The sequence below is a fragment of the Hylobates moloch genome, unplaced genomic scaffold (assembly GCF_009828535.3).
Source record: "Hylobates moloch isolate HMO894 unplaced genomic scaffold, HMol_V3 SCAFFOLD_20, whole genome shotgun sequence".
NCBI classification, from domain to species: domain Eukaryota; kingdom Metazoa; phylum Chordata; class Mammalia; order Primates; family Hylobatidae; genus Hylobates; species Hylobates moloch.
In genome coordinates, this window is record NW_026652295.1 from 4,264,957 (window position 1) to 4,279,614 (window position 14,658).

Genomic DNA, 14,658 nt, shown 5'->3' on the forward strand with positions numbered 1-14,658 from the left:
GCCCAGACTACATTTTCATTTTCTTAATGGTGCTTTTTCAAAAAGGAGTTTTTAACTTTGATGATAAGGTCCAACTTTTTAATTGTTTATTTTATAACTGGTGCTTTTTGTGTTCTAAAAAAAACTTTGCCTAGTTTTACCTTTAAGTCTGTGATCAATTTCATTTTAATTTTTGTGTATAATGCAAGATAAGGATAGAGGTTCATTTTTCCTATGTGGTATCCAGGATGTTCCAGCCCCATTTCTTGAAAGAACTATCCTTTCTCCATTGGATCACATGAACTATAGGACCCATTTTTTAAAAACTATACATAAGCATGGAGGAGAATACAGAAAAATACACATCAAATTGTTAACACTGATTACCTTTAAGGAAGTGGAACTGGAGGGGAATTGAGAGGAAACTAACACCCTTTTTTCCTTACACATTTCTTTGGGGACTGCTCACCTTTTAATTTCCAAAGAAAGGAAATGTATTACCATCTGATATAAAAATAATGTAGAATTAGAAGGGGTCTTTGCTGAAGACAGTGAGATCATTTCAGCACCAAGCGTGAGGTGACAGAGCCTAGACCAAAGAATGCCATCCAATGAGTGGGGGTGACAGAGACAACAAATGTTTGGAAGGTAGCACAATGGACTGGGTGGCTTGTAGGAGGAAGGGGAAGAGGAAAGCAAACAGGACTCCAAGGTTCTGTTTTGTTTGAGTTTTTGAGACAGAGTCTCCTTCTCTCACCCAGGCTGGAGTGCAGTGGCATGACCATGACTCACCAAAGCCTTGAACTCCAGCAATCCTTCTACTTTAGGCCTCTGTTATAAGTAAAATGTTTATTTAGAAACGGAATGCTTGTTCCTCGGTACCGCAAGGAAAAATCAGCATTTAGACAAGAAGTTTTCTCAGCAAGGCAATTTTACTTTCTGCAGAAAGGGTGCTCCTTGCAGGTGGAACAATGGCAAGAGCACACCTAAACAAAGGAGGGAAGCAATTTTTATCCCTTACGCAGTTTGTCCCTGTTACTGTGTCCTGTCTCCATTGGCTGGAGCCAGACTGCACAATCTAAATTAAACCCAACTGGCTAATAATTTAAAACTTTCCTAAATAGGTAAAGGCAAAAGAGAACAAAGGATAAGAGGAAGTTGCTTGTGAGAGGACTTAGAAAAGTAATAATATTTCCAAATAAGGAAGGGGCATAGGCTGTGAGCTGGAATGTGCCTGTGAGCATGTTCAGCACAGATATCTTGGTTAAAGTACAAGGACATAGAATGTACTTATCCCCTTATATCTAGCAGCTACATAAGATAGGGCTTAACAAAGAGTTATTAGCACAAAGCAAAGAGGCTTGAAGGAAGTTAGTCTTTAAAAGAAACTATTATTACTAACATTTATGATTTATTCTTTAACAAGAAGGGAAACTTTGAAGAGGAAACTTTTTACTTTCTACAGCCTCCGAAGTAGCTGGGACTATAGGCACACACCAGCACACTTGGCTAATTTTTGTATTTTTTGTAGAGATGGGGTTTTGCCCTGTTTCCCAGGCTGGTCTCAAACTCCTGGGCTCAAGACATACTCCAGTCTGAGCCTCCCAAAGTTCTGGGATTACAGGTGTGAGCCAACACACACAGCCAACTCCAAGTTTTTAGCCTGGAAAAATGATGATGCCTGGAGAAAAAAAAAAAAAAGGAAACTGGGGTGAGGAGCTAATTTTATAAATGACACAACACACGTAGCTGAATTTGAAGGGACCACAGAACATTTGACTGGGACTGTCCAGCCAGCTGTCAAAGATAAATCAATCACTTGATCTAGAATATCCAAGTGTCTCTAAGCAAGAGTTCTTGGGACATATTTGTTATTTCCACATGTTCTGAGCACCTGCCAGGAGCAGATTTGCCATACTGGGCACACAGGGAATGGAGATGGACAGGGCTGGACCTGCCCTCAGACTCATACTGAGTGCAGAAAAAGAGTGCTGCAGAATTAGCTGTAATTACTACTTCAAGAATGGTGATGAGGGGTGCAGAGATCCCAGATACATTGTCTGTATGTAGATAATGCTGCTAAAGTATTTAAGCTTGCTTAGAAATAGTTCCCTTAATTATTTTCAGCACTCTGCCCGAGTCTTGTTTACACTATTAATTTATTTCACAAACCCTTTCTTAGCAAATAATGCCAACAGATCCAGTGGGACTTAGCAAAATAAATGGAATCTAAATTAAAGTAAGCAGCCTGTGTCGATTTTTATTTCTGCTTTTTCAGATAAAGCAGCAGAGATTAATTAGGTATACAAGAGTATATCAGTGAATACAGTATAGCTGAAGAACTAACCATACCTGGTTTTCTTGAAAAAAAAAAAAATGGGACAGTCCCCCGTTTATGAGGAAATAAGTTTAGGATTCTCGAAGAACATAATCAATCAGAAATCACTAATATTTATTAAGAGTTTACCATGTGCCAGACACTATGCTGAGGCAGGCTTCATTCATTATCTCATTTAAATATCACAAAACCCCTGAGGCTTTTATAACAAGGCCTACTTTACATATGAGGGAACCAAGGCTCGGAAAGGTAAAGCAACTTGTCCAATGTCACCCAGCTAATGAATGAAAGAGTGGAGACTGGAACTCAAGTCTGTCTTACTTCACAGCTCATGCTCTGAAATAAGAATACATATACGAATATAATTAATAGCTATCACTTATGGGGCTAACACTATATGCTAAGAGCTGTGCTACGAATATCTCAACACACAAGTCATCTTTTTTTTTTTTTTTTTTTTTGAGTTGGAGTCTTGCTCTGTCACCCAGGCTGGAGTGCATGGAGTGCAGTGGCGCAATCTCGGCTCACTGCAGCCTCCACCTCCCGGGGTCAAGCAATTCTCATGCCTCAGCCTATCAAGTAGCTGGGACAGCTGGGATTACAGGCATGCAACACCACGTCTGGCTAATTTTTGTCTTTTTAATAGAGATAGAGTTTTGCCATGTTGGCCAGGCTGGTCTCAAACTCCTGACCTTGAGTGGTCTGCCCACCTCAGCTTCCCAAAGTGCTGAGATTGCAAGTGGGAACCACCATGCCCAGCCTATTTTTCAAAGCTCTCTGACATTAACTCACCGGAGCTTCTGGATAAGAGCTGAGGAGGACAGCCTGGGAGTCAATACGTAAGAACAAAGAATATATATGGAAATAAATCAGTCATCTGATTAGGTTACAGGATTTGGAGTAATTTTTATCTTAGTTGTTCATTAAAGCATTTTGCCATGAATCAACATTTTATTACAAGAAAGAATAAGAGCTTGTTTAGTATCCATTCCATAAACTATTAGGTGAACAATCATGGGGAGAAGTCCCCCAACCTCTCTGAGCTTCAACTTCCTCATATGCAAAAGGGGGCAACTTCTACCATCTGCTCCTCAGAGGTACCATAAAACTCAAGTGAGATGAATGTCTGTGAAAGTACTTCAGATGTGCTTTACATGTAGGCCTAAAGCCAAAGATGGGTTAACCACATTGATACTTAACATGAGTTTGCTCACTTAGATGCTGTAAACAACATGTAAGAGAGTAGGCATGAATAATGAGAACAGCTTGGTGCTGGCACATGAATACACAGACGAGCAATAGAGAGACTAGAAATAGACCACCTACATATGGGAATTCCATGTATGATCAAGTGGAATTTAAATCACTGGGGAAATGAGATATTTCAATGAGTATCTCAGAACAACTAGGCAGCCAAATGAAAAAATAATATCTGATGCCACTTTATCACTTATCTAACAGAATTTCCAGATGTTTCAAAGATTTAAATATAAAAATAATCAAACTATAAATTCCTAGGAGATCACATCAGAGAATTTTTCTTTTTTTCTAGAAATGAATACTTTCCTCACAGTGCCTCACGTCTGTAATCCCAGCACTTTGGGAGGCCAAGGCAGGCGGATCACCTGAGGTCGGGAGTTCAAGACCAGTCTGGCCAACATGGCGAAACTCCGTGTCTACTAAAACTACAAAAATGGTGGCGGGCACCTGTGGTCCCAGCTACTTGGGAGGCTGAGGCAGGAGAATGGCTAGAACCAGGGAGGTGGAGGTTGCAGTGAGCCGAGATCATGCAGTTGCACTCCAACCTGGGAGACAGAGTGAAACTCTATCTCAAAAAAAGAAAGAAAGAAAGAAAGAAAGAAAGAAAGAAAGAAAGAAAGAAAGAAAGAAAGAAAGAAAGAAAGACCTTTCCAAATAAGACACAAAGGTACAAAAGCTATAGAGAAAAAAAGTTTTAATTTGCCTATCTAAAAATTAAAAATTCCTGAAAGGACAAAAAATGCCACAAAGTAAAAGACGAGTGACAAACTGGGAGATAATAAGGCAACATACCCAACAGACAAGGGGCTAAATCCCATAATAACTAATTAATTAATTAACAAATATTTAATGAGCAACTGTTATGTGCCAGGCACCATTCCAAGCATTTAAGACTTCAGAACAATTAGAATTCCCTGCCTTATGGAGCTCATATTCTGTTGGGGAACATACAGAAATCTTGCATATTAGTAGGAAAGCACAATAAAAAATGAACTATAAAGAGTTGACAAGGCTGTTAACACAAGTGGTATTAAACACCAGAAAAGTGTTCACTCTCCCTCAAAACAAATGAAATGTAAGCTCTCCCTGGTTGTCTAGTGGATAGGGAAAAAAATAAAAATAAAAATGAGCCCAGTGCAGTGGCTCACGCCTGTAATCCCAGCACTTTGGGAGGCCGAGGTGGGTGGATCACCTGAGGTCAGGAGTTCGAGACCAGCCTGATCCATATGGCAAAACCCCGTCTCTACTAAAAATGGAAAAATTAGCTGGGCACGGTGGCGTATGCCTGTAGTCCCAGCTACTTGGGAGACTGAGACAGAAATGCTTGAAACCGGGAAGCAGAGGTTACAGTGAGCCAAGATCACACCATTGCACTCCAGCCTGGGTGACAGAGAGACAAACAAAAGATTCTAAGAATAAAAAATAAAAATGAAATGCAAGTCAAACTTTAGTAAGATACCATCTTCATCCATTGACTTTGCAAAATCAAAAAGTATAATAAGGCCAGGCACAGTGGCTCATGCCTGTAATCTCAAAGTACTGGGATTACAGGTTAAGATGAGGGATAGCTAGAAGCCAGGAGTTCAAGACCAGCCTGGGTAATATGTTGAGACCCAATCTCTACAAAAACTTTAAAAAATTAGTTGGGCACGTTGACACATGCCTGTAGCCCTAGCAACCCAGGAGGCTGAGGTGGGAGGATCGCTTGAGCCCAGGAGTTGAGGCTGTAGTGAGTTATAACCGTGCCACTGCACTCCAGCCTGGGAAATACATTGAGACCCTGTCTTTTTTTTTTTTTTTTTTGAGACAGAGTCTCACTCTGTCACCCAGGCTGGAGTGCAGTGGCACATCTCAGCTTACTGCAGGCTCTGCCTCCCAGGTTCACACCATTCTCCTGCCTCAGCCTCCCGAGTAGCTGGGACTACAGGCACCTGACACCATGCCCGGCTAATTTTTTGTGTTTTTAGTAGAGACGGGGTTTCACCGTGTTAGCCAGGATGGTCTCGATCTCCTGACCTCATGATCCCAGCCTCCCAAAGTGCTGGGATTACAGGCGTGTGCCACCACGCCCGGCCAACCCTGTCTCTTAAAAAAAAAAAAAAAAGTATAACAATATGCCATGTTGACAAAGGTATACAGAAATGGGCACTCTCTTGCATCCTTGATGTGAGTATAGATTGGTTCAACGTCTTTGAAAAGCAATTTGTCAATATCTATCACAATTGCAAATACTTCTGCTCTTTAGCCCAACAATTTTGCTTCTAAGAATTTATGCTACAGATATATTTGTATATGTGTGTAGTGGGAGGTATAAAAGGCTGTTTGCTGTACCATTGCTTCTAATGGAGAAAGGCTGACACACGGCCTAGATATCTATCTCTAAGAGACTATTTAAACAAATAGGGACTCTAAAATGCTAGAAGTTGTTTAAAAATATAGAGTTGCTGAAAAGAATGAGGCAGGTATATATGTACAAAAGATTCTTCAAAATATATGAAGTGAACAAAAGCAAAGTTCTGAACAGTTACGTACAATGCTATACTGGTAAATGTTTAACAATATAAAAACACTGTAAGTATACAGATATGTACATAAGATAATTACAAAGTTTACTAATAAAAAGGATGTATAGTACATAATTTGCAAATAAAATAAACAATACTCTTTATTGTAAATTCCATTCTATAATGTCAATGTGACTTGCTATTTCCTAAAAATTCCAATGTCAAGTTTTTAATAATTTTATCATCCATGATTGTGTCCCAAAATAATACTCTGAATAAGCTTGATTATAATTTTTTTTTTTTTTTTTTTGAGATGGAGTCTTACTCTGTCGCCCAGGCTGGAGTGCATTGGCGCTATCTTGGCTCACTGCAAGCTCCGCCTCCCGGGTTCACGCCATTCTCCTGCCTCAGCCTCCCGAGTAGCTGGGACCACAGGCGCCCATCACCACGCCCAGCTAATTTTTTTTGTATTTTTAGTAGAGACGGGATTTCACCATGTTAGCCAGGATGGTCTCGATCTCCTGACCTCGTGATCCGCCCGCCTTGGCCTCCCAAAGTGCTGGGATTACAGGCATGAGCCACCATGCCCGGCTGCTTGATTATGATTTGATCAGCAGAGAAGTTGCTCATATCATTGACAAATGTGTGTGGTTCAAACATGAATGTTGGTTGATATTTCATTTTTATTCATAATAAAAATGGAAGTGAGACAACAAATATGTATGTTGGAACTTCACTTGTCTATCAATGACATGAGCAACTTCTTTGCTGAATCAGATGATAGTTTTTGAATACTGGAAGAATATTTCCTGAAGTTTTTGTGCTCATTCACAATGTAACAGACTCAGACATAACACTGATGTTAATTCTTATTATTATTTTCTCCATCACTTTCTTAAGTCTAGACCAAGAGTCAGCAAACCATGGCCCTTGAGCCAAATCCAGCCTGCTGTCTGGCTTTGCAAATAAAGCCTGGAACATAGCCATGTTCATGAGTTACCTGCGACTGCCTTTGCACTACAACAATAGTGTTGAGTGGTTGCACCAGAGACCGTGGCCCACAAAGCCTAAAATATTTACTATCTGGCCTTTCACAGACGACTTTTGCAGACCTCTGGTCTGGACAATGAACAATCCATAGAACAAGATCTGATTTGTAATGTTTGCTGGTTTCCAAAGTGTAAATATTCCCACCATGACCAATTTGAAGCCACTGACAAGTCCTCACTAAATGCAGAATTGAGAAGAGACACAAATAGCACATCATTGTCTGGTATTTCCACTCTACCAATGGCTGTGAATAACCTCAAGAACACATAATGTTGAGATGTGGAAAAATCATTAGGAAGCCATGAGTTTTGACTATTTGCTTTTTATCTAATTAATTATAAGGTCACATAATTTAATGTTTAATAATCACTATGTTAACAACCAGCTCACAGCATTCCCGAAAATTTCACAGTTGGCTCCTGTAAGCTGATATGGCCAGCCCCAGCTCATGACAGGTTCTGGTATGCTGTCAAATGTGTGGAAAATGTATCGGGAGGTCATGACTATATAGCCACATAAGCTTCTATATGCACAGAGTATCTCTGGAAGATGCATAAGAAATTGCAACAGCTGTTGCTTCTGCAGTGGGCAAATGGAGGTCTGGGAGTTGAGTTAGGGATGCACATTTATTTTTTACTATATGTTCTTTTGTAGAGAACATAAATTTGTATGAATTTTTTAAGCATATGTCTGTGTTATCCTTAAATCCCAATGGATCTTTTATAAGCAAGCTCTTCCATCTTTTTTTCCTGAGTCTCCCCTTCACCCTGCAGTGTCTCTGCAATGCTGGTAGAGTGGGCTGGCACAGCCCCCGCCTCTGGCCTGGTCCAAGTCCAACCTGCCTGCCTCCTGGGGCAGCGGCTCCCTGAATGAAGAGCTGTGGAGGCTGAAGAACTCAGTGAATCAGCAGTTCTCCCAGATGAAACGCTGGCCTGAAAACAGCCTCGAGAGCTTTGGCCCGTCACCTTGCCTTGCCTTCTCTTTCCTCCTCGTCCTCTGTTTGTTCATCTTTCCTGAAAAAATTAAGTCAGCTCCTCCCCTTAACCAATTTCCCTGGCATTCTGAAGGGCAGGCCGCATGGCCCACCTGCCAGCTACTCCCACCTGCCAAGCCTTCCTGACTATATTTACCCCGGTACTCCCATGTCCCGGGGCTGCTTCGGCAGAGCCAAGGACACACCCAGGTGTTTGTTTTCTAGGTCAGATTTCCTCAGCCATAGGTGTATCTATGCTTTTCCCTCAAAATCCTCATAGCTCCTTTCCCCACCCCAACTTCCAGGCCAGACGGGGTTCAGGGGTGTCTCAGCTAAGGTTCCCCTGAAGCAGACACAAATTAGTACAAAAGGAAATTATTAGGAGGTGATCCTTAAAAATTTGGGCAGGAGAATGGAAAGGGTGGACACAGACAAAAAGGATGCCAAGCGAGAATGTAATGATTACTGCTGCAGTTTTCTACAGCTGCCTGTCAAACTATCCCAACACAGTGGCATTGACCAGCAGCCATTTTCGCTATGCCCACAGCTTCTGTGGGTCAGGCGTTTGGACAGGGCAATGGGAACAGCTTGTTTCTGTTCCATGGTGTGTGAGGCCTCAGATGGAAAAACTCAAAGACAGGGGTGGCTTGATGACTGCAGGCTGGAACCATCCGGAAGCTTCTTGAAGCTGGGTTGACTTACGTGTGGTCTTGCATGTGAGTTGCGCTTTTCACATCATGGCTGTTGGGTTCCAAGAGGCAGTGTCTGGGGAACAAGAGTTCCAAGACACTAAGTCAGAAGCTCCTAGACCTTTTCTGACCTGGCTTCGGATGTCAGCAATGAAGTTCTGTGGATTCAACTGCATTCTATTGGTTACCAGCAGTCGCTTGAATCTGACTAGCTCCAAAACTTAGTGGACCTCTGGCAAGAGTTCATTGCAGAAGGGGTGCATCCAGTGAGAGGCACTGCTGTAGCAACAGGGACCTGTCCAATGGGCTGTTTGAGTGCTCTCAGAATATGGCACCTGGGTTCCTCCAGAGCAAGTGATCTGAGAGAGAGCAAGGAGGAGGCCACTCTGCCTTTCATGACTCATCTCAGAAGCCACTCACTATCACGGGCTCTGTTCTGTTCATTGGAAGTGAGTCATGAAGTCCGGCCCACACTCAAGAGAAGGGAAATTAAGCTCCTCCTTTTGAAATGAGTGTAAGAAAGTAAAACTTTGTCAAATGTGTGTGTGTGCGTGTGTGTCCCTAAACTATGTGTCTTTTTTTTTTAATCTTTCCTAAATGGAATCACACTGTGAGTGTTCTGCGACTTGAAGTTTCACAAGACATTATACTTCTGAAATCCATTCATGTTGACACACTGTATTAGTTTGCTCCAGCTGCCATAACAAAGTACCACAGACTAGGGGCTTAAACAACAGAAATTTATTTTCTCACAGTTCTGGAGGCTGAAGTTCGAGATCCAGGCGTGGGCAGGGTTAGTTTCTCCTGGGGCCTCTGTCCTCGGCTTGCAGATGGCGTCTTCTCCCTGTGTCCCCACATGGTCCTCCCTCTGTGTGAGTCTGTGTCTTCATCTCCCCTTCTTATAAGGACACCAGTCAGGTTGGATTAGGGGCCACCCTAAAGACCTCACTTTAACTCAATCACCTCTTTAAAGAACCCACCTCCAAATATAGTCCTGAGGTCCTGGGGGTTAGGACTTCAACAGAGGAATGCTGGGGAGACACAATTCAACCCATAGCATGCACATAATTGTAGTTTGTTAATTTTCACTACTCTATAGTATCCCATTTTATGAATAGACAAAAGTATATTATTTATTTTACCAACAATGGATATTTTGGTTATTTCCAGTTTTTTGTTATTATACATGATACTGCCACAAGCAACCTGGCTCCCATGAACATGTAGCATACATGCATCTCTATATTTACTGTTAATCCCAATTCTTTTACAAAGTGGTTGCACTAATTTACACTCCCACTGGCAGCATATCAGAGTTACTCCACATTCTTACCAATATTTGGTATGGTCAGAATTCTTAACTTGCTAATCTCATGGGTGCAAAATAATATCTCTTTTGTGGCTTTAATTGGCCTTTCCCAGATTACCAACAAGGTAGAGAATCTTTTCATTTGTTTATGAAATGCTTTTTCATTTCCTGTCCATTTTTCCACTGGGTTGTTCACTCTTGCCTTATTGATTTGTCGAAGGTCTTCGCGTATTGCAGTTGCAATTACTTTGATCGCCTGTGGCTTGTCTTTTCAGTTTCTCTTGCCAATTTTTGTCCACCTAGGCTCCTCTTCTTTTGCCCATCTCTTGTTCCTGTCCCTCTTGCTTCCTGTTCTCTCCTTGTTCCACATGTGATCCCATGTCAATCAGTCCAATGAATAAACTTTCCACTGCATATGCACCTGAATCCTAAGTCTGTATCTTCAAAATAGGTCTTAAAATCCACTGAACTCAGCCAGGCGCAGTGGCTCATGCCTGTAATCCCAGCACTTTGGGAGGCTGAGGTGGGCAGATCACATAAGGCCAGGAGTTCGAGACCAGCTTGGCCAACATGGTGAAACCCCTTCTCTACTAAAATTACAAAAATTAACCAGGCATGGTGGTGCATGTCTGTAATCCCAGCTACTTGGGAAACTGAGGCATGAGAACCGTTTGAACCCAGGAGGCAGGGGCTACAGTGAGCCAAGATCATGTCACTGCACTCCAGCCTGGGACATAGGGCAAGACTCTGTCTCAAAAAAAAAAAAAAAAAAAAAATCCACTGAACTCTTCATGCTTTTCCTAACCTGTGAACTTTTGAACATGTTTACTGCTGTTCAAGGAATACCATCTCCCATCCTGGCCCCTGCTCCTCCCTATACTCTGTATAGCTAACTCCTATTAACCTGCAAGTCTCAGGTCTCAGCTGAAGGGACCTCTTTTAACCATGCTCCCAGAGTGCCCTATAATTGTCACATCACAGCACTTAGCACACAGTATTGCCATTATCCTTTTACTCGGCTGTCTCTCCCACCAGACTGTAAGTCCCCATGACACTGTACATAGCAGCATGTCTGTACAAAACTGACATGCAATAAATCCTTGACGGTGAATTAATTAATAAGTTTTCATGGGTAAAAAATTAGGCTCACCAATAAAACACACGAGCATTCAAATCATTTGTACTATTAAAACATGTATGCAAATTCTACACATTAACCATCAAAACAATGTTAAAATAACCTCTGAACCCTGATCTCCCAAAATAAATGTATTATAAATGTGTAAAACAACAGTTAAGTTTCATCAATAGCCTCCCCTCAGCCAAGATCACACCCTCTGAAGGGAAGATCCCAGCAGAAGGTTCCACCATCCCCTAAGGATTCCATCATGGGCTCCTTCCCCTCCCTAGCCCTGCCCGTGCATACATTTCCTCCAGAAGGAAATGGGAACTAGGAAGAATTGCCTAACCTGCGCACACCTGGAAAGCTGGGTGCTCCTGACCAAGGAGAAATTAAACAAATTAAAGCGATGACGATACTGCTCAGCAGTGATTCAGGAGTACGACTTTCCTGAAGTCATTTGTTTGGCATTGCTACATGCCTAGTCAAAGTCAGAAACGTCAGTTTCCCACTGAATAAACAGCCAGGTGGGAAAGAAAGGGTTGGCAATGGGGCATTTTAACAAATGAGCTGAACTTTTCCCTCAACTTTATTTTCTGGTAGAAATGTTGTAAGTTAAACAGATTTATTACTTTCTTTTCCTTTCCTCTGAGATCAATTTCTCCAAGCAACTTTATCTTAACTGGGTATGAGTCAGTAACTTCTAAGTTCCTCTAGTGCAAGTTTTCTCAACCTCAACACTATTCACATTTTGGGCCAGACAATTCTTTGTTGTGAAGTCCTGTCCTGTGAGTTGTAGGATGTTTAGCAGAATCTCTGGTCTCTACCAGTAGATGCTAGTAGCACTCCCCAGGTTGTGCCAACCAAAACTATCCCCAGATGGTATTTCTGGGATCTAGAGTCTAAAGAGATCTTTTGATTTTCTGCCACTGGCAACTGTTAAAAGAAAAATCTTAGACAAATTAAATTTAACAGAGTTTAATTGAGCAAAGAACAATTCACAAATCGGGCAGCCTTCCGAACCAAAGTAGGCTCAAAGGGACTCCAGCCCTGCAGCGCAGTCCAAGAAGATTTATGGATAGAAAAAGTAAAGTGATGTACAGAAAATAGAAGTAGGTACAGAAACAGCCAGATGGGTTGCAGTTCCACATTTGCCTTATTTGAGGATGATTTGAATCGTTGGTCACCTCTGATTGGCTGAAACTTGGTTATTGACACAAAAGCAGGTTACAGTCTGTTTACGCATCCAGTTAGGTTACAGTTCACTATGTACGGAGAAACTTTTAGGCTGAACTTAAAATATGTAAGGAAACCACTTTAGGCTAAACTTCTAATTTTTGTTCTCTTGCTATTTCCATCACATCTGAAGTTACTTCCTCCACTGAAGTCTTAAACCCCTCAAACTCATCCATGAGGGTTGAAATCAACTTCTTTCAAACTTCTGTTAATGTTGAGATCTTTACCTCCTGTCATGAATCATGAATGTCCTTAATGGCTTCTAGAATGGTGAATCCTTCACAGAAGGTTTTCAGTTTACTTTGCCCACATCCATCAGTGGGACCAGTGCAACAGCCATGGCACCTGTCCCCTTATGAAATGTATTTCTTCAATAATAAGATTTGAAAGTTGAAAATACTCCTTGATCTATGGGCTGCAAAATGGATGTTATGTTAGCAGGCATGAAAACATTATTCTCCTTGTACCTCTTCATCAGAGCTCTTAGGTGACCAGGTGCATTGTCAATGAGCAGTAATATTTTGAAAGGAATTTTTTTAGCAGTGGGTCTCAAAACTGGGCTTAAAATATCCAGTGAATCATGCTGTAAACAGATGAGTGGTTATCCAGGCTTTGTTGCTCTATTTATAGAGCACAAGCAGAGTAGATTTAGCATACTTCTTAAGGGCCCTAGGGTTTTCAGAATAGTAAATAAACATTTTCTTCAACTTAAGGTCACCAGCTGCATTGTCCCCTAACAGGAGAGTCAGCCTGTCCTTGAAGCTTTGAAGCCAGGCATTGATTTCTCCTCTGTAGTTACAAAAGTCTTAGTTGGTATCTTTTTCCAATACATGGCTGTTTCTTCTACATTGAAAATCTTCTATTTAATGTAGCCATCTTCATCGATTTTAGTTAAATCTGCTGGATAACTTGCTGCAGCTTCTCCATCAGCACTTGCTGCTTCACCTTGCCCTTTAAGTTACAAAGATGGCTTCTTTCCTTAGACCTCATGAACCAACAACCTCTGTTGCTTCAAACTTTTCTTCTGCAGCTTCCTCACCTCTCCTGGTCTTCAGAGAATTGAAGAGAGTTAGGGCCTTGCCCTGGATTAGGCTTTGGCCCAGAGAAATGTGGTGACAGGTTTGATTTTCTTTCCAGACCACTAGAACTTTCTCCATATCAGCAATAAGGCTGTTCTGTTTTCTTATCATCTGTGTGTTCACTGGAGTAGCACTTTTAATTTCCTTCAAGAATTTTTTCTTTGATTCGCAAGTTGGCTAACTCTCGGGCACAATAGCCTAGATTTCAGCTATCTCAGCTTAATCATTTCTACCTTTTGATTTCAAGTAAGAGACATGAAACTCTTCCTTTCACTTGAACACTTAGAGGCCATTGTAGGGTTATTAATTGGCCTAATTTCAACATCATTGTATCTCAGGGAATAGGAAGGCCCAAGAAAAGGGACAGTGGTGGGAGAACAGCAGGCTGATGGAGGGGGTCAGAACACACACAGCATTTGTGAATTACATTCATCATCTTATATGGGCATAGTTCGTGGCGCCCCAAAACAATTAAAATGGTAACATCACAGATCACCAGAACAGATATTAAAATGATGGAAAAGTTTGAAACGTTGCGAGAATTGCCAAACTATGACACAGAGACACAAAGTGAGCAAAGGCTGCTGGAAAAATCATGCTGATAGACTTGCCCCACACAGGGTTGCCACAAAACTTCAATCTGTAAGAAATGTACTATCTGCAAAGTGCAATAAAGCAAAGCACAATAAAACCAGTTTGGGCTGTGAACTCTTTAGCCCCTTCTCAGATGTCCAAGAGAAAAACAATAAATAATAATCCTTTTGTAGTTCATAAGCTGATGGTCGGGTTTTCACGCTCATGTGTGAGATGTGTTCCTTCGTATCTATCAACACATTATCGGGCTGGCGTGACAACAAATGAGTAAACAGGAGGCACAGGCCCGTTGTATTGCATGTCTGGAAACAATTCTCTTCTTATTACCCAGCTAGGGTTCACATTTATCATTTCACAATCTCATTCAATAGTAGGTAGTGATTTCCAACAACAGAAAGTGCACGTTTCCAAGCCACACAGTCAAGGACCTCCACAACCTGAGTTTGGAAACTTGGGGAGAATTGTGTTACGTGAACAAAAAGGTTAGACATTTTAGGTGGAAAAATGATACTGGCAAAGATATGGTG

At 41.5% G+C, this 14,658-nt stretch overlaps 1 pseudogene; it reads left to right on the plus strand.

The window, feature by feature from the left end:
- The first annotated feature begins 14,292 nt into the window (after window positions 1-14,292).
- LOC116460552 (small nucleolar RNA U13) lies at window positions 14,293-14,385 on the plus strand (annotated as a pseudogene).
- The last annotated feature ends 273 nt before the right edge of the window (window positions 14,386-14,658 follow it).